We start from the raw sequence: 18,209 nt of genomic DNA, 5'->3' as shown, positions 1-18,209 counted from the left end.
TACAATTTTTCTGTGCTGCAAAATGTGAGAGAGCGTGAGTCCAGATGAGGACAGGAAATAATCATATTGGCTTTTTAAAAATAAAACACTGAGGGTGACATGTGGGGAGGGAAGCTTCTAAATTTTGGATTTTATATGTTTTAGAGGGGGAAAATGAAAAGATGCCACAGAAAAAGATTTTAGTTTAAAAGAAAACTCCCTGGTTTTCCTTCACAGTGGCTTAAACAGAAGTTTTTTGGGTGAGGCTCTTGTGACTCTGGAATGGAAGTTCAGTGGTGTGCAGTTTGTTTTAGGGTTTAAATCCAGGCATGTGTGACAGATGGGGGCAAAAAAACCAAAAGAGAATCCCCAGAAGAGCATTTTTTGAGTAAGAGCCTTTCCTTACATGTTCAGATTAAGGAGAAAACCAGGCTGCTTTGTGGTCTGCTATAAATGCAACAATTTAGGCTAGCAGTCCTTCCTCGCTTTCATCCTTTTGGGAGACTCTTCCTTGACTAGCAGAGATCCATCCATAGCACATGAAAACAGAAGTGTCGTCAGACTGTTCTGTGGTCATTGCTTGTGTGACAAACCCATCGGGATCCCTGTCAGCAACAAATGTGAACCACAGACAGTTAAAGGGACACAAGAAAGGCAGTGCACCTGGGCAGCCTCATGCTCAGCTTTAGTGAATGGAGCTCAGGGATGTTGGACATCCTGTTCCGTGTAATTGTATAAACAGGCTTTGTAACTCCCTCCCCAGGCAGCTCCTCTGAAGGCAGTGTGGGCGAGAGGAGCATTGAATGGTGGCAATCATACCTTCTCCCATCTATCTTTTTTTTTTTAAATGTTTAAAATTTTGTAATTGTTAGAGTGTTGTCAGCTACCTGCCTCGTGTTCATCATTGTCAGGGCTGGCAGTGTTACAGATAACTGGGTGGATTCAAGGCCACCCGGGGAATGGCACCTGACAGGAGCTCATTCATCACTTTCATTTCAGAGTTCTCCAAGGAAGATCTAGCAGCAAAGAGGTAATCAAGGCTCACAGGGCCACATGGGTGTTTGGGAGTCTGTGCTCTACATTACCAATAGAGCTATCAAATCTGGTTTGCAAACTTTCTGGAGAAATTATAGCTACAAGTGTCACCCCAAGCAACTTCCTGATAATACTTATCTACTGTGACTGCTGGGGGCCACAGCCTGATCTTTTCCCACCTTCCAGGTGCAAAACAGCAGCTGCAGTTTCATCTGTGATGGCTTGTTCAGTCAGACAGCCTCTCTTCAGTCCTTGTCTGGGCATTTGGGCTCCCTTCATGCCATGTGATCAGCCCAGAAAGGGCCATGCCTTGGCTGCCGAGGTTCAGGCACACCCTGCACTGTGCTGCACGCTCTCTGGACTTTGAGAGTCAGAGAGACTTCCCTTAAGATGAAAGAATCCTGTTACTATCACAGAATCACAAAATGGGTAGGGTTGGAAGGGACCTCTGCAGCTCATCCAACCCCCCTGCCAAGGCAGGCTCACCTCAAGCAGGTGACACCGGAACACACCCAGGTGGATTTGGAATGTCTCCAGAGGGGGAGACCCCAGGACCTCCCTGTTCCAGTGCTCTGCCACCCTCTTCATAATGTTCTTTCTGTCTCCATCAACATCAGTGAATTTTGCATGAATCGTCTTTGTAGGTCAACTTTTCTCTATTTGGATTTTCCTTATTCCAAGTATATTCAGCTAATTTAATCCTTTTCATTCTACAATGCCACTGTGAAGGTTGGCCAGTATTGAACTGTATATGATAATTTGTAACTGTGATAGTGATATGCTGTTTTGAATGAGGGGAAAGCATGTTTGTTCTTTGAGAGGAGTTTTCTCTCTTGCTGCTAGAGCAGCCACTGTTCTGCTTCATTCTGTGTGACTCCTGGGAAAGACATCAAGGAGTTTTCTTCCATGAAATCTCCAATTAGCAGTCCCTACATTTGAAGAACAAGCTAAAGAAAAGATGCATAAATGAGATGTGGGTTCACCCCTAGTTTGAAACCCAGACTAAAATTATCTGGTTCCCTATCAGCGGAGATTTCTGGTGTTGTGTGGGTGGAGTCTCCATTAAAAAGAAAATCTAGAATAAGTTTCTCTTTCTTTTTTAAAATCTGTTGCATTGCCATGATTCCCTAGTGCCTGCTTTTTCCAAGAGGTCACTTTTTTCAGTTCAGCCAGTATCCCTGGGATGAGGGGTCATGCTTCGTCTTTCTCATGCAGATCCTGCCGGCCTCCCTGCCTTTTTTATAAAGATGGATAATGAATCCAAAACCTCTCTGACACTGGGGGACCTGAACTATGGCTATAAGAGGTCTTGGGAATGGATCTCCAGGAGGGAGTGTAACAGGTGGATTAATACTCTGGTGATGGGATTCAGCACTTTGATAGTCCTCTCAAAAAAATATCATTAGCAAATTCTCAGCCAGAAAATTGATCTGCGGTGAGTGCATAGTCCTCTTTAACCACAGTTAAAATATCATTGCAGATGTAATCCTTGCAGAAGACTTTCTTTTTGAAACTTGGGTCTGAATTTCCTTTGCTCCCTTCATTCTGCATAATAATCTGAAGAAATCTGGCATGGAGATGGTTGATGTCATGTGATGACTAAGTCTGTGCGTGTCCCAGGAGAGTGGAGAATGGGCGCTTTCATTTCTTTTTGCCTACTCAGGTCTCTCATTCAGTAATTAGTTGGAGCATTCTCCTCACCTTTTTTTTTTGCACTTAGATCATGATGACTCTTGTACAGCCTGGGCGTTTCTGCACAATGTTTTTCCTTATGGCTGAGGCTGATTGCTCTTCACAGCTGACAGGGCTTTTCAGTATGTGAATGCTTGGGGCTGCCTGGAAGGCATTTCATTTTGGATCAGAAGAAGTCCTAGAGGGTGCCTCATTAAAGTCTAAGCTGCATGAAGCCAATTATTTTCCTTTCGATATGAAAATGTATGTCAGAAAGGCGATTTTGGCTGCAACAACCAGATCGGTGTACCACATCACAATGGAAATAAGACAAACCCCTCAAATGTATAGGTATAAAATATACATATGTACTTGAATATCCTTAAAGCCACATGATAATCTGTGAGCGGGTGCCTGTTTTCTGCCTGAATTAACTTTTTTCAGGATTGCCACAGCTTCGAAGTACCCAGATTGATGCTATTGCAGCTCTGCCTCAGGGGTTTTGTTTAGCAAACACTGTCAGGTTGAAAGTCTGAGAGCCTTTTTTTTTTTTTTTTTTTTTGCAGGTCTTATAGATCTGGCTTGTAAGACAAGATACTTGTTGCCAGGGTATTTTGCCGTGTCTTTGGGAAGAAGGAAAGCATTACAATTTAAGTGAAAGCCATAAGCCCAAACCCAGCTGTAGTTAGTACGTGGATTTCAAAGGTGGTCATTCTGAGTATGGTTTGACTTCCGAGGGGGCAAAATATTGCTGCAACTGATTGTGGACTTTTATGCCTTATATTACTTAATTAAACTGATTCTAAATTGTCAACACAGTTTTGAGACTAAAGACATTCTGTCACATATTGTGCAAAGTCCATAAAAGGGGTTTTGTGCAACATGTATGATGGAAGGGATAAAAGGGACTGATCTTAACCAAGTTCTATGAGATTGAAGATTCAGTAACTCTATAGAGGTTTCTCTATTCTGAGGTCAGTTTTAAGACTAGTAAATTAGCCACTCCTAGTAATAATAAATTTTCTTTAAATTTGTCTCTTCATCATGTGGGTTTTTCTCATTTCTTGGAAAATGCAGTATAATCTTAATGGTTTTTGTCAGGAGAAGCTGTTATTATCTTAAACTGTATGGCATTTTAATATGTTTTTTTTTAAATATCAGTTATAATTATTTGCCTCTGCTCAAGATAACTTCATTTTGCTGGTGATGGTGAAGGAACAGAATTGAATTCAAAGTGGCTCAGCTCAGGTTTTGGACTCTGTGTTCTGAATATGGTAATTAGTGGTTTGCTTGCAGAAAGACCACAAAAGGAATTGGTAAGGTGAAGGATGTGCACAGTCCATTTGCTTGCTTACTCTGGGAAATATGTTTTTTCCTTTCCTGGATAATTATTTAAGACAGAAGACATATCTTTGCTTGAGATTTCAAAACATACTGCTCACATATTCCTTCCTTGAGAGCCTTTGTGCATCTGCCTTATTAGTTTTCTCTCCTCACGAACAGAAAAAACTATTTGCAAATTGGTCTTCAAGAACTTAAGACGCCTTTAAATATCTAAGAAGCAAATCAATATTTTCTTGATTAAACAGAAAACAGTGTAGCTGTATTAAAGAAGTTCTTTGTGTATTTTAATGTTCTTTGATACTAAAAGGAGAACTTAAAAAATGATTGGGAAAGATTTTTTTAGTGGAATTTTATGGGGAGTAAAGCAAGTTGGTTTAACTTCATATTTATGTATCAACCCTGTTGAAGTATGGATTTCAACCCAAACACCGCCTTGAAACATTCTGAACACAATGCAATTTATTTTAAAAACAGAAAAGGGTTTTTCTCAAATATCCTTCTAAATTCTTTTCCAGTAATAGAATTCTGCTTTTACCTTTCAGCATGCACTTTGCATAAGATGATTTTGCTGTTTTCTTTGTGTTTTGTCCAAAACAGAGTTCTTAGTACACCCATTTGTTGGAAAAGAGACTTATGTAGAATGGACTTTCTCTCATCACTTAGAATTTACTAGAACAATAGGAAATGCAAAATTCTAAAATAATCCAGATTATCTGTATTAAGTGCTTGTTTTTACACTGTTTTGTCTGTTAAGTCTTGCCCTCTGATTTGAGAAGTGATCTTAGAGAGCTAAAGGAGAAAATCTCCAGGAGTGTGCTTAATTTGACTGAGCACTTTGTTTAACAAAATGTATAACCACAAGCATCCACAGAACATTGCACCATCTTCATCACCATCTGTGTCTAATTGTAGATTCTCTATTAAGAGTTCAGTGGTGGTGATTACAGGTGGGAATGGAAGCTTCAGTTTTACTAGGGTTGCCTGACATTTCCCATTATAAGACTATTTTCTGTTCCATTTGATAATTTTCCAGCATTTTAGTTAATTTTCCATGCTGGGTGATTTCTTCCAGCCTTTTTTTGTGTGTGTGTTTTATTTGTTTATTTGGAGGAATTTTCATGCTGTGAGGTTTTTTTCTTGTTTGTTGTTTATGAAGTGAAAAAGCAGACAAAATGGTTTTGAAATTTTTTTTTCCCTAAGGAAATAATCCTTGTGATATTTTCTCTTTAAAGGCTCAGTCTCTCTCTTTATCCCAGCTCTTCAGGGCAGATCTGATATATGATTTTTGCAGGGATCTAGGATCACATATGTGAATGGGTTGTTTAAGGTGGAGAACTGTAGGAGAAGGGAATATAGGTGACCTCATTCCTGATTAGTAACAGCTGTGTTAATTACCCAGTACAGCCTCTCCCCTGATGAGTCACAGCTACATCCAATAAAGATCAGTGTGATAAAAGGGAGTGGGGCAGCTGGTAAGAGAAGGATCATGGACAGGAGAGGATGAAGCAGGAGCCCAGGGAGAGAGAATCACTGCTGTGAGGTCAGTGTGGGTGTGCACTTAGAGCCTGGGGTTGGAACCTGCAGTCACAGTCTGGCTGGGTGAAAGCTGCAGTCAGAGTTTAGCAGGAGATACCCAGCAGTCAGAGGCTGCCAGGGAAACCTGCAGCAGGCGCTGCTACAGCCAGAGTCAGTGAATGGTTGGAGTCAGGATGGCTGAGCTGTAAAGAGGAATAAACCAAGGCCCTTTTCATGCTGTGATAAACAAGGAGTCTGCGTCTTGGCTCACTTCTACCCTCTAACAAGAGGGCTGCTGCAACAAAAGAGTATTTGGTTTTATTTGGGGTTTATAACTTTTTTGATTTCCCAGCCCCCTAGAGAGGACTTGGTTTACATTGGTCACAAGACTTTCTCCCTGTTGAGAAAGAAGGGACTCTCAGCTGCAAGGATGAGAGAAAAGAGAACTAGGAGCAACATAATGCTACTTATCTCACTACAGTAGTCTTCCAATGAAGAAAGGGGTGTACTTAAATTCTGTTCTCATTGCTCTGTATCCATGTGGTGAAACCCCTGGCTACTTGGGAACTGCCCACTTGTCTGTGTAATTCTGTAGCGTTGCCAAAACCTGAAGTAACTTGAGGCAACTATGTCATCTAAAAAATACAGTTAATAAGTCTTAATGTTCCTTCATATGAAGCAAAATATACACTTGCTAAATCCTACAATCTTTTCTCACTTTCTTTCTTTGGTAAAAGGGAAAACAAACAGTGAGATTACAGAACTGAGGTTGTATCATATATTATTCATGCCATATCAGCACTCTCCTTTCCTTCCTTGCTGTGCTTATGTGGTCAGTCCATAGGGAGTGAAATTTGGCAAACAAATTGTATCCTGCTTGGTGCTTTACAGCGTTTCACACAGTTTCAGCATTTATGATGCAGCAAGGAAAAAAAACCAAAACAAATAAACCCCACCAACCCCCAAACAAACCCAATAAAGTTTATCTGCATATAAAGGAGAATTTCCATAGAAATAACATGTTTCTGCAGTTTCTCACAGTAATGAATTAAGTTTCCTAAGATCCAGAGCCAAAAGGCTAGACCCTAATAGGCATCTCTTCTAGGATGCCAATCTAAGGAAATACAGGGAATTTTATTCATTATTAGTACACCTTAAATTAAAGGCTTTCATGCTCCTGGGAGTAAATTGTACACACAATTTTGAGTAAAAAAGATAAATAACAGCTGGTGGAGCTGTTTCTTTTCACTTGATGGTTGTATCATCTAAGGCTAGTAATGGCTTGATAAAGGACTCTGTAAATATCCATTCATAATGTCTGTCTGCTACATAGAAACTCAATTCATCAAAAGCAGAGAAGTTCTTTATCTGTTACAGGCTGGGGGTGGTGACCCACTGTGTTCACCTTCAATCTGGCACATTTTATAACTTTGAAATTCCTTTAAAATGCCATTGAGGAAGTAACAGCGGATATGTGCAGATATTCCTTTTGCTCAGTAGGACTGGTTCTTAGCTGCCTACCTGTGGATAAAAAATCAGGTTGTTCTCTTGTTTTAAAAAATGTTTTGATACTCTGTAAAGCCACTCTAGCAAAGAAGGCTGTGTCTAGAGGCAGTCTCCTGTTTTCTGAGCACTCAGCCAATTTGCTGCAAGGGTTCCTAAGATAACTCTTATTCCTGCTAAGTTAAGAAGTAGAAGGAAGTGAGTTGGAATTGTGAAACCAGTTCTTAATTGAAAAGAACAACTCACACTTCAGGCTTGTGATATTTTCTTTCTCTATCTGCTCCTTCCATTTCCTTTCAACTCAGTTGGCATGATTTGTCGAGTTCTCAAAACTGCTTTTTGGGGCATGCTACACATGGGGTTTTCACTTGATCTAACTACAGGTGAGAAAAGGGCTAAAGAAACAACATTAAATTTCATCTTCTGTAGTGACATTAGTGCTGCCTTTTTTTTTCTTAAATCACCTTCTGCCCTCTGTTCTTCTCAGGTGTTTGTTCATTGAATGAAAATGAGGGAAGGGTTAATTTTCAAGGCATTTTTGAAAGTAATTTTTCAGGTGATAGACACATTAAAATCAAAATGGATTCATCACTATGCATCACAACCATTGTGTCTCTAAAATAAAAATTAACAGCCAATTTGGGAAAACTATTTCTAGACTGACTTGCCTGTTAATTTAGCTGCTGCACAGTCGTGGGGGCATGGTTTAGTGAATGGGTTTTCAGAGTACTTTTTATGATGCCTTTATCAGTCTGGGCAATTTATTACGGAGTTGTTGTCAGAGGAGAAAACATGAATAAGGTCACTGTAGAGTATGAAACAGTCTCTCATACCCATCAATCGTGGATCTTGGCGCGTTTAAACTTGCTTGAGAAGTTCGTTCTCCCGCTCAGGGTTTATCTCATTGTTAAAGTAGAAGGACTTTAAATAGCAACTTGTTCGTAGAGCTCCATCCTTTACTGGATTATTCTGTGCCACATCTGCCGTGCAGCTGTTTCCAAGAGGCTGCCCTGCAGGTGGGTTGGGCCGTGTGTGAGCCCGGGAAGTGGGGGTACACGTGCTTCCCTCAAAGGGAATGTGAGTAGTTTGCTGTCATGCGGTGAAAAATGGAGGAGGTGGAGTTTGGGTGCACAGGGAGAAGAGCAGGAAGCACGGCAGGTTTTGTATCCCATCCCAAAACCCAAATGGGAAGAGTCAGGGAAATTACAGTGTTGCAGATGAGTTTTTGCTGCTCTCCCTCATGCCTGCCCTGATGTTGTCCAGCTTCTCTTGCTGCCATTTATGAGGCTGCTGGTGCTGCCTGGTGGTTTTATTAATGCTGATTCTTTCAGCCACGCACAGCCAGCACTGGTGATGGCAGCAAGTCTCTCTCTGGGTACACAAGGGGGTTGAAGACCCCTTAAGGAGCTTCTGCAGTGAATTCTGTCACTTCAGGCTATTCTGCAGTGAATTCTGTCACTTCCATCACACATTCCCTACTGGCTGCAGTTCCAAATGTTTCAGCATCCAGTTCTTTAATTGCCTCCTCCTTCTAAAGGCATCCTGTTTCTGCTTCAGGACCATGGCAGAGGTGTCTAGATGGTCAGCATGATGCCTTGATGCCACACAGGTGGATTCTGAACTGTGATTGCCCTCTTTTCAGGACAGAGTGTGACAGCACTTCCTCCTGTAGTGACTGCCCCTCTGAGCGGAAGACAAAGTGTAATATTTTGTTTGTACCTACAAATAATTCTGTCTGGCTGCACAATTACTAGTACTTTTAACCTTTTAGTGGGAGACAAGAAGGCAAATGGGAGAGTAGATGAAGTAACAGCCTGCTTTTTAACATTGGGACTTTTAGGGTGTCATCATGCTGGTAATATTTTTGTCATTAGGTATATTATTTCAAAGGGATTTTGTCTCTGTTCCCACAGTCCCAATAGTGTGTGGTCCCTGTTTCCAGGGTGAGGAAGGTCAGCGGCACTGCCAAGTGATGTGGTAGTAAGTGAGAGGTGAGAAGATAAACTGCTCAGTCCTGCCCACTCGCCTCCATCCTTGGGATGCAAATTGACTCTAGGACATGCAAGGGCTGCCAAGAAGTTAACCTCCTGAAAAAAGAGTGCAGGCAGCAACAAATGAACTGTCCTTTGGTGAAAGAATCTTAATGCTCCTTTAATTACACCCCTGTAGGGTATGCACAGTTTAATAGCCAGCAGTGGAGATGGCAATTGGAACTTAAGTCTTGCAAAGTTTTTAGAGAAAACGGGTACCCTGGTTTTGAGAAGTGATAAGGCAGAAGAAATTCAAGTAGATTGGAGAACTGGGATTTAAAATGTCTGATGTTATTCAATTCCCTTTCCTTTCTGCCAATACTGGAATAGAGATGTTCATTATAAAAAGACCTTCTTGCTGAACAGGCTCTCACAGATTGTCTATTTGAATGCGAATGCTGTACGCATTATTCCAGCAGAGTGATACTAGAAGATTGCTTTTTTTGAACAATTGTATTCCAGCCTAACCACATGTGCACGAGGGCAAATATCTCCTAAAATAATATACGTCTAATCTATAGATTTGTTAAAATCTCTGATTTTTGCTATGCTAATATCTTTCTCCTTCAGGCAAGACTGAATGTACCTAAGCTCCCATGTATTCAAGTAAGGGAAAATGGAATGATTTCTGCTTGGTTCTAAGCCCTTCAAACGATGCTGTTTGAAAGTGCTTCAGACTGAAAATCACTAATAAAAGAGTGGTTGCTATAATGTAAATCTGTGAGCGTTTTGCCTTCAGTCAGTGGGTTGCACCAACCTGAGGTGCTGCCATACCTCCTGGCAGCTGGTTAAGTGGCTTCTGAACAAGGAATCTCCTGTTTGCTTGCCTCTCTGGGATTTGCTTGTTAGGCTGAATATTTAGGGTTATGAGAGTCTGTATCGTATGCTGTCATATGTATATTAGCTGATGGGTTGAGGATCTCTGCTTTTGTGACATTTACTTGAAAGGAGGAGTGAGTGATCCTGGAAACAAGGAGGATGTGAAGTTCCTGGAACCTAACAGCAAAGCGGATTTTCTGCTTGGACAGTCAGCAGGATGTTTATTTAGGTCCTGTGTCTTGGGACCCATGTACTCTTCAGTTTCTCTTGCTTGAGGTGCTGCAATTCTGGCTAGCTCATTATTTGGTCTTTTCCGCTCTGCCTTCATTGACATGGGGCAGAGCAATCCAGTTACCTTGTGGCCTGAGGGTTTTTCCCCGTCTCCCCTCTCTCATTTTCTCCAAATTCTCCTTCAGATTCCCAAGGGGGCCAGTGAAAAATTAGCTTTTTTGCTGAAAAAAAATCAAATAGCTGAGGGGGAAGAGATGGTGTTGTTTTTGAACAAAGCTAGTCTTTGAGAACTCTTACATTTCAGAACTGTTTTTGCTTTGGAGTGTTTAGGCTTCAGTGTGTTTAGGAGTTAAATGGTTCCAAGTACTTCAATGATGTCAAAACAGAAGGTTTTAAACACAAAACATGTTTTCAGCTGAAATAATTTGCCAGATTTGGTGTTAATCAGTAGTCTTATTTGCCTTAATTCTGAACTTTTTTGGGGCAGGATACATGTGGTTGAAAAGTTGCCCTTCAGTATACCCTATTGCCTCCTGTACAGTCTTCAAGGGTCCAGCCCAAGCCAGCAGAGCTTTGGTCTCCAAAGGCAGAAAAGCCAGGAAATCCATGAATATTTCTACATGCACTTTTGGAAAATATGAGTTTACCAGAGGGGAATGAAAGACTTCACTGTAAAGAACATGTATGTTGCAGGAATCGGCATCTTTGGTAATATTATCTGAGAATAAAGAACACAGTCCTTCAAAGCAGAACTGCTGAAGATCAGCTTGAGACAAGAGTTGACTGTAGAGTTGACTCTGGGATTTTTGGGGCCTGGAATGTGAGTCATAGCTTGGCTCATTTCTGTTAAAGACGATGAGAAGAGGTAGGTACACAGCTTGCCTTGTCAGGTGACAAGTGGCATGCCAGACCACCTGCTGCTAACACCTCTCAGAGCATTTCCTAGAGGAAAGATACAGGTCTCAAGAGCTGGTTGATTTTTTTTTTTTTTTTCCTCCCTGCTCTTCAGAAGAAAAGCTTCAGGTAGTTCAGGTCAGAATACAATAGTCACTGCTGAACTGCAAATTAGACTGGAACAACTCTGAGTAATTTGTGTATCTAAAACTGAGAGCTGCAGTAAACACTTTGATTTTTATCTGAGTCTTGGAAGTCATCAATGGATGAAAGATTTCAGCATATTTGAGCATTACTTTCTTACTTTTTTCAGGGAAATGAGAGAGGATGAAGGAGAGGCTCCTCTCAGAAGAGTGTTGAACACTGGCGTTAGGTTGGCTGTTCAGAGCAGATGTCATGTTGAAATGAGTGTCAGTATTCTAATCAAGGCAAATGAGCCTCAGAACAGTGCAAGCTCAGTTTTTTCCTTTACCTCATTATTTATACAGATGTGCACTGTGATTCTCCAGCGCTTACGACAGAAATACTGGTTTCCCCTGTAGTGCTGGGTTGTGTCCTTCTGCTTGCTAATGCAATATTCCATTTCTAATTTGAAGGTAATAGATCAGTGAATACATGAGGCTACCATTCCTCTGCTAATGTGAATCCAGCCATGTAGAAACCCCGAGGTTTATCATAAACAGGCTGGCTTCTGGGCTTTCTTCATTTAAAATTCAATTTAAATGATTTCTAATTTAAATGTCTACTTTTTTTTTTTGGAAAAACTCGATGTTTACTATTAGAAGGTAAGGACAGATGATAGTGCTGTTTGTATTTGTCAGCTAATTTTTCTACCACTGTCATTCTCTTTATGAATAGGAGATGTATTGTAGATGAAGTATTTGTCTTGATTAGGGTTTCAAATAGAGTTTTGCAGGGACAGGGAATATAGATTTCTGCATTTAGTTTTTCCTCTTCGTGACACAGCTGCACAGGTTGTGGTGCAGTCCAAAAACATGACAAAAAACCCCCACGTGCACTATAGCCCAATTCTACTCTAATTTCCCTTTTTTTGGAAAGCACGGGTGGGTGATGTTGTGAAGCTCATGTACAGCATGCTGGGCTCAAGGAGGATGTAACAGGCTGCTAGAGGTGACTTTATTCCTGCTTCCAAAGTGAAAGAAGGGGACACTGTCAGGTCTTTTAGGAGATCAAATAGGTTGATTTAATGATGCAGTCAAACCATATCTGCACAGCTATTTACCTGCCACAGCGTGCATAAAACATTTATAAAGACCTTCTCTGGTCTTTAAGGCCTGGATGTGAAAGGATGTGAAAACCTTACCAGGCCTGGTGACCTGGGATGAGCAAGTGACACCTGGTACTTACCAGAGGGAGGAGAGTGGAAAAAGGGCAAATTCTGGGGGTGCCCAAGTGTGGGGAATGGCCAGAGCACCACCCCCACTGATGGGGTTAGGATGAACTCATTTGGGTGTGCAGAACATGAGCAGTGCTGGGCGATGCTGGCCCCCCGTGATCTCCCTTCCTTCTTCCCGTGGTTGAGGATCTGGATGATTCCCAGAGGTCTGGGAGGTTGACCTTGCACAGGAACCATGTCTGCAATACTTGTTAATTGTTCCTATCCTGTGTGTATCCTATCCTAGCCCTGTCATAAGCTCAGATGTGTTTGGGTGGTCTTGGCAGAACAGGAAGGCAGAATTATGTCCATGGGATGGAAGAATGTTGGGCTGCTGCTGGCGTTTGGCATTAGGCTGGTGGTGTCAAGTGGAGAACCCTTTTTTTTTGACCCTGAGACTAGGCACTGGAATTACAGGCAGAGTCGACTAAGGTACAGCCCTCCTTCCAATTTGCTTTTTTTTTGGTTTTTCAAACTTGGCATTTTTATGGTTAATTTTGTCTTCAAGATTTGCTTGTGTTGAGAAAAAGAAATCATAGTTTTAAAGTGTCTATCTATTTGCTTTGTGCTGATCTCAGGATGCGATACAATAGCTTGGGGATCTGAGGAATAAGACATGAGTCAATAATATTTTTCTGTTCCTTTATCTGTTATAAGCAGGTTCACGTCACTCTTATAATATCCTCATACACTTGTATTTTAAAGACTATTTTCTCCTTGTCTCTTTCTATTATTTGCAATGCTTTGATATCTATGTGTCAGAATTGCAGAAAAAACCCTAGAGTGCAGCTGAGGGCAAGTGTGGAACATTTTAGCTCCAAAAGCAAATTATTTTCATTAAGATATAAATAAGAGTGTGGATTATATTTGAAGCTAGTTCTTCTATTCAGAATCTATGTAAGAAGCCACACCTATGGTTGTATTTTAGAGAATAATATTATAGAATAGTTTCTCTTTACCTCTGTAGGCATCAGTGTTTGTAGCAAATCATATTAAAATAATCTTACCCCTTTTGACGTTCATGGGAACACTTACACTGACTACAGGGAAGAAAAAAATCTGTCTAATTTGTTTGACATTGGGTGACAGAGTTCAAACCCAGGTGAATCTGTGTCCTGCCAACACTGCATGGTTTTATTTTTACTTATGTATTTTTCCTGGCTGTGTAATGGGATGTTAATCCAGACTTCCAGGTGCTAGGATGAGTGTGAAAAGAAGGAAAGAGGTGTTTGTTTTTACCTTTCCTCTCTTTAAGAGTTTTCCTGTCCCACAGAAGACTTGATGAGGAAGTTTTCCTTCCTATATGTACATGTATAAAAGGTGTGCAGAAATAAAATCATAAAAGCCCTATCTAGATGAGTTGTTACCATATCCTTTTTACAGCGAGTTAAGGTAGAATGGCATTGCCATCTGTTACCAAAAGATTGCCATCTATTTTAAGTATTTTATTTTCTTGTACCTATTTGTTTCTTCAATGAGTTTCTTTAAAAATGTGGAATTTAAATGTTAGGCTTCTAACTAGGGGCTTAATTTTTGATAATGTCAAACTACTGGTAAAATGAAATTTGAATGCCAAGTTGCTATAGCTTTGGAGTGCTGTAGCAATAATAATATTAATTATTGGAACCTCAGTGTCAGTACTAGAGATTTTCAGAATGGTTTGTCCTGCTGTTTTTCTTCCATGTTCCCATAGCACTGCACTGACACAACCAGTTTAGTCATAACTACTTTTTTTTCCAGTCCTTCACAACTATCACTGAGAATGGCCGTGTTGTTTTTCTGGTTCAAAGAACACTGTAAATAACTACAGATCTGTGACTCTGTCAACTATGTCAGTTGTCTCTATTTCACATGATTTAAAATAGAAAGATACTTTTTTGACCTGTCAAATGTTATATAGAGTATTTTTTTCCCAGGTTTTTTAATGTGAGATTTTTGAGACAATTGGTTTTACATCTTTGACCCTACCACTTGAATACTTGGAAGTTTAAAATTGTATTTGGTAGAAAAGAGAGGGGTGAGAATCTAAATGTCATTCCTTCTCTTTCCTAAGAAAAATAGAGAAAATGATAAGTGTTCTTAGTTTTTGTTTCTTAAATTTCTAACCACCTTTAACTTTTCAAAACTCCTCAAATTTGCAGAGATTAGTGGAAAAGTATTTTGATTTTTTCTTTCTCTTGGATTCTACTGAATAGCTTCCTCAGTATTGAAAGGCATTTAAAAACCCAGAGTGAAAGGTGAACCTGCAGAAGATCAATCTGTGTGTTTCCACAAACAGAACTCTTCTTTCTGATGCTTTCTATATCCTGAGAAAGTAGCAATACTTTAAAGATGGTTTAGCTGTTTCTGGAATGTGCCTGTTTTTGGGAGCCCGTTCAAGGTGAAAATTTCCTTTTGAAACAATGTAAGTGATGCCTCCTTGAAGTCATGCTAAAAAATAGATTTGAGTGGCCTGTGGAAGAGAGTAGCCCAAAAATCTTTTGACTTGTTCCATGGCAAAACTCTGACCCGCTCAGCTGAGCAGCATCTTGCAGCTGCCACCATCAGCTAGGAGGGTTACCAAGGAAAGTGACCCAAACCTCTGGGGATTTTTGCTGCAGCCCCTCAGGAAAACAGGAAAAAAAACTCCCAGTGGAGTGCTTGACCCATGGCTAGTCAGTACACACAGCCTCATCTCTCTGTGGGGGAATGTGAGAGCTGCAGGGGCAAGCGGCTGTCACAGGGATGTGGGAGGCGTGGATTTGTGCCTGGTCAGGTTTGGGACATGCCATTGGAATGTGCTTGCCAGGGTTCTCCCAAAGAGCAGCAGGGTTCCAGCATTCTTCCCCGGAGTAGCTGTGTTGATTTGAAACCTCAACAGCGTATTTCTGCGTTCTGTAGGAGGAATTTTAACTTGCAGCCTCTCAGTTTACTTTCAGTGTGTGGAGCACTAGGGATTTTGAGAATCAAACTAAACTGCCCTGCGGTGCTTGCAGGCCTAAGGGTCTCGTGTCTTGTCTCTCAGATGGAGATGTGAATTGAGTCTTGACTTGAAATGTTAATATCACAACTGAGAGAGCTGCTGTATCAGTCAGCCTGACTCCAGAGGGAAAAGACCAATCACTTTAGAGTTGAGATGCCTGAGTTAGAAAAAGCACATTGGCTGTGATTGACATTCAGATGTAACTTTTTTTGTGCCGTTGGCTGATACTTGGGAAATTCTCTGGGCTTAGAAAAATAAGGGTCACTGAAGAACATCTCAAGGCTGCTGCTCCCCCATAATATGTGGGTAGGATAACAAATTTCTGTACCTTGGAGAATAAGATGCTATATTTAAACTTTTTAAAGCGTGAAGTGATTTATATGACAGGGTCTTCCGTTTAGCTAATGACAGTGGAGAATGTCTTTGGTGCTACTCACTGGAAAGAGTAGGCTAAACTCTTAATAGTTTTACAAAAAATAAGACCTGCAGTCTCCTAATCTCCACAGGCAGCCAATTGAATCTGTCATGCCAGACCCTAATCTGATAGTACATTGGGAATCCTGCACAAATACAGCTGGGCATCCCATGTACAGTCTGGGTTTATTATTAAGTTATGTTCAATAAAACATGTCAGAATGGATTCCTTTTCAGGAGGTGATTTATAAGCACTAAGTCTGAGTTCTGCAGTAGTCCCATGAAATACAGTTTTTCAAATATATCTTAAAAAGTTAATGCAGTTAAGATCTCACTCGGGCAGTTTATGGAGCCTCTGAAAATAAATTTAGTTTCAATAGAATGACAGCTCTCATAAAAGCCAAATCCGTCTTTCTTGAAATTCAGTTTTTGAAATGAGAGCTGACAATGGCTTGTACTGTCAAAAGTACCTCTGCTGGTTCAATTTTGGGACGGTCACTGTGAAAGAATCCTTCTTTCAGGCTGCAGGAGACAAAAGGTCACAAAGAGAACAGCATTTCTCTTCTACATCAGAGCTTGCAGTAGGTCTCATTGAGAAGTTATCTTTCTACTCACATCTTGGTTTTGGCAAGGCCAGCTGTGACCTGTGCAGGACCTACCAGGAGAGGACATAGAGTGGGGGTAAATGGCAGATAATAGCATGGAAACCCAACACAATCACTGAGTGCATGAGTATAATTTGTCTGAACGAAATGTCTTTATCTGGTAATTCTGTAGGTGGAGGATGTTTTGTGTTTCAATCCTATTGATTAGCATACAGGAGGTTCCTATGCAGACATCAAATGAAAATCACAATTTTTACTTGCCTTTGTTTGGTTGACTTGAATCTACCTCTTAAACAAATGTTTGATATTCCTGCTGCCTTTCTTCTAAGATTTTTTTCTTTCCTAATTGGAAGTAGTCCTAGCTACAGATGTTAATGGTAGCATTTTAGCTATTTCAAATATTGTGGTTTCTGAATAATATGTTCTTCCTTAGCCAAATTCTTCTGGTGTGTTATTCCAATAATTTGAACTTCAAAAGTTTGAAACTCTGCCGTACCTCTTGTTTGCCAGAAAAAGATGCTATTCAAGTCAAAGTTGAAGTCTGTGTGTTTCTCAAGCACTTCAGTAGTAGTTCCAGAAGAACCCCTTCTGACTTTTCTACAGTGATTTTGTTTTTGGTTGGTTTACATGAAGTTCCACAAAGTGTACCTCTTCTAAAAACCATATTCACTTTGTGTTGTAATTTGGCTTCTAGACTGGCATTTAAAAATTTAATTTCAAAATTTTGTGCCTGGAAAACACTGAATTAAAAAAAAAGATTTTTTCCCATTTGTTTTAGCATACATGGAAGTATGAACTAGGGGGTCCTTTATTATTCATGATATTAAATATTCTTCACTGCCAATGCACATGTCAAAGCACTGAGGTTCTCTTTTGGGCCTTCCATTACTGATCCTGCTAAGAAACTTCTGTTCTCCTGTGCATCAGGGATGAACATGCACTTGTGTACCTCATAAGCAGGAGGAAAAGTATTTGTAGGTTTTTAGCACTTCTAATGCTGTTAAAGCACTTCAGCATCTTCCTGTTGATATCATCATCAGAGGACCAGGACAGCTTTTTAGGAGCTATTGATATGATGGGACAGGACCTCTCACCTCTGACACAGCAGAAGCCTAAATGCCTCCCCCATGGCTAGGTCAGGCCAGAGTAAGCTTGCCTCATGGTGAATTATCTCAGCTGAAAACACCCTTAGCCAGCAATAAACATCCTGCCTTGAATGCATGGGGAAGGATAAGCTAAAATTCTTTTCTGATGGCCACAGCACTTTCACAAACTGCAGAAGACCATTATGACTTTCACATAATCAGAAATCTCTTATACATTCTCTGCGTATGTGACGGGTTCTCCTGAAAAGCTGAGATGTCAGCCTCAAGTAACTTTCCTGAACTGAGAGAAAGGAGGCTCTTTGCACACCACCATCATTCATTGGTACGTGACACTGGCTCCTAATTTATACTATTTTATACTATGCCATTACTAGCTATAATGTAGGTACCTTTATTATCCTGCACTGTCCTATGAACCTGCTTAGTAGTGTTTCTTTTGTTGATCCTGTGTAGAGAGAAGCCTTTTAGAGCCTTACATCTGCTTTTCCTCATGTCTGTTCAATAAATAATTCATGTTGTAATAGACTTGCTCAGTAATTATTATGAACTTGTGAGCGAGAGTGGATTTTGGGGTCCTGGCCCCTTCAATGAAACTGCTGCCTGCTGCCAGAAACCTGGGCAAAGGCAGGGACCATTTCAAGTCTCCCTCTTCCATTTGTAACATATGAGCACTCAAAATATTTCAATGACTATGTTGAACTAACC

The 18,209-nt window shown here is 40.6% G+C and overlaps 1 long non-coding RNA gene across 2 annotated transcripts in view; it reads left to right on the top strand.

The window, feature by feature from the left end:
* The first annotated feature begins 5,520 nt into the window (after positions 1 to 5,520).
* The window catches only part of LOC131378566 (uncharacterized), a 63,118-nt gene continuing 50,429 nt past the window's right edge, over positions 5,521 to 18,209 (top strand). For both annotated transcript variants that reach the window (XR_009207888.1, XR_009207887.1), the window contains exon 1: positions 5,521 to 5,569. This is a non-coding gene — a long non-coding RNA (uncharacterized LOC131378566). The remainder of the gene's footprint in view (positions 5,570 to 18,209) is intronic.

This window comes from Hirundo rustica, chromosome 5, assembly GCF_015227805.2.
Source record: "Hirundo rustica isolate bHirRus1 chromosome 5, bHirRus1.pri.v3, whole genome shotgun sequence".
Lineage (NCBI taxonomy): Eukaryota > Metazoa > Chordata > Aves > Passeriformes > Hirundinidae > Hirundo > Hirundo rustica.
This window is presented reverse-complemented; position numbering and strand designations above follow the sequence as displayed.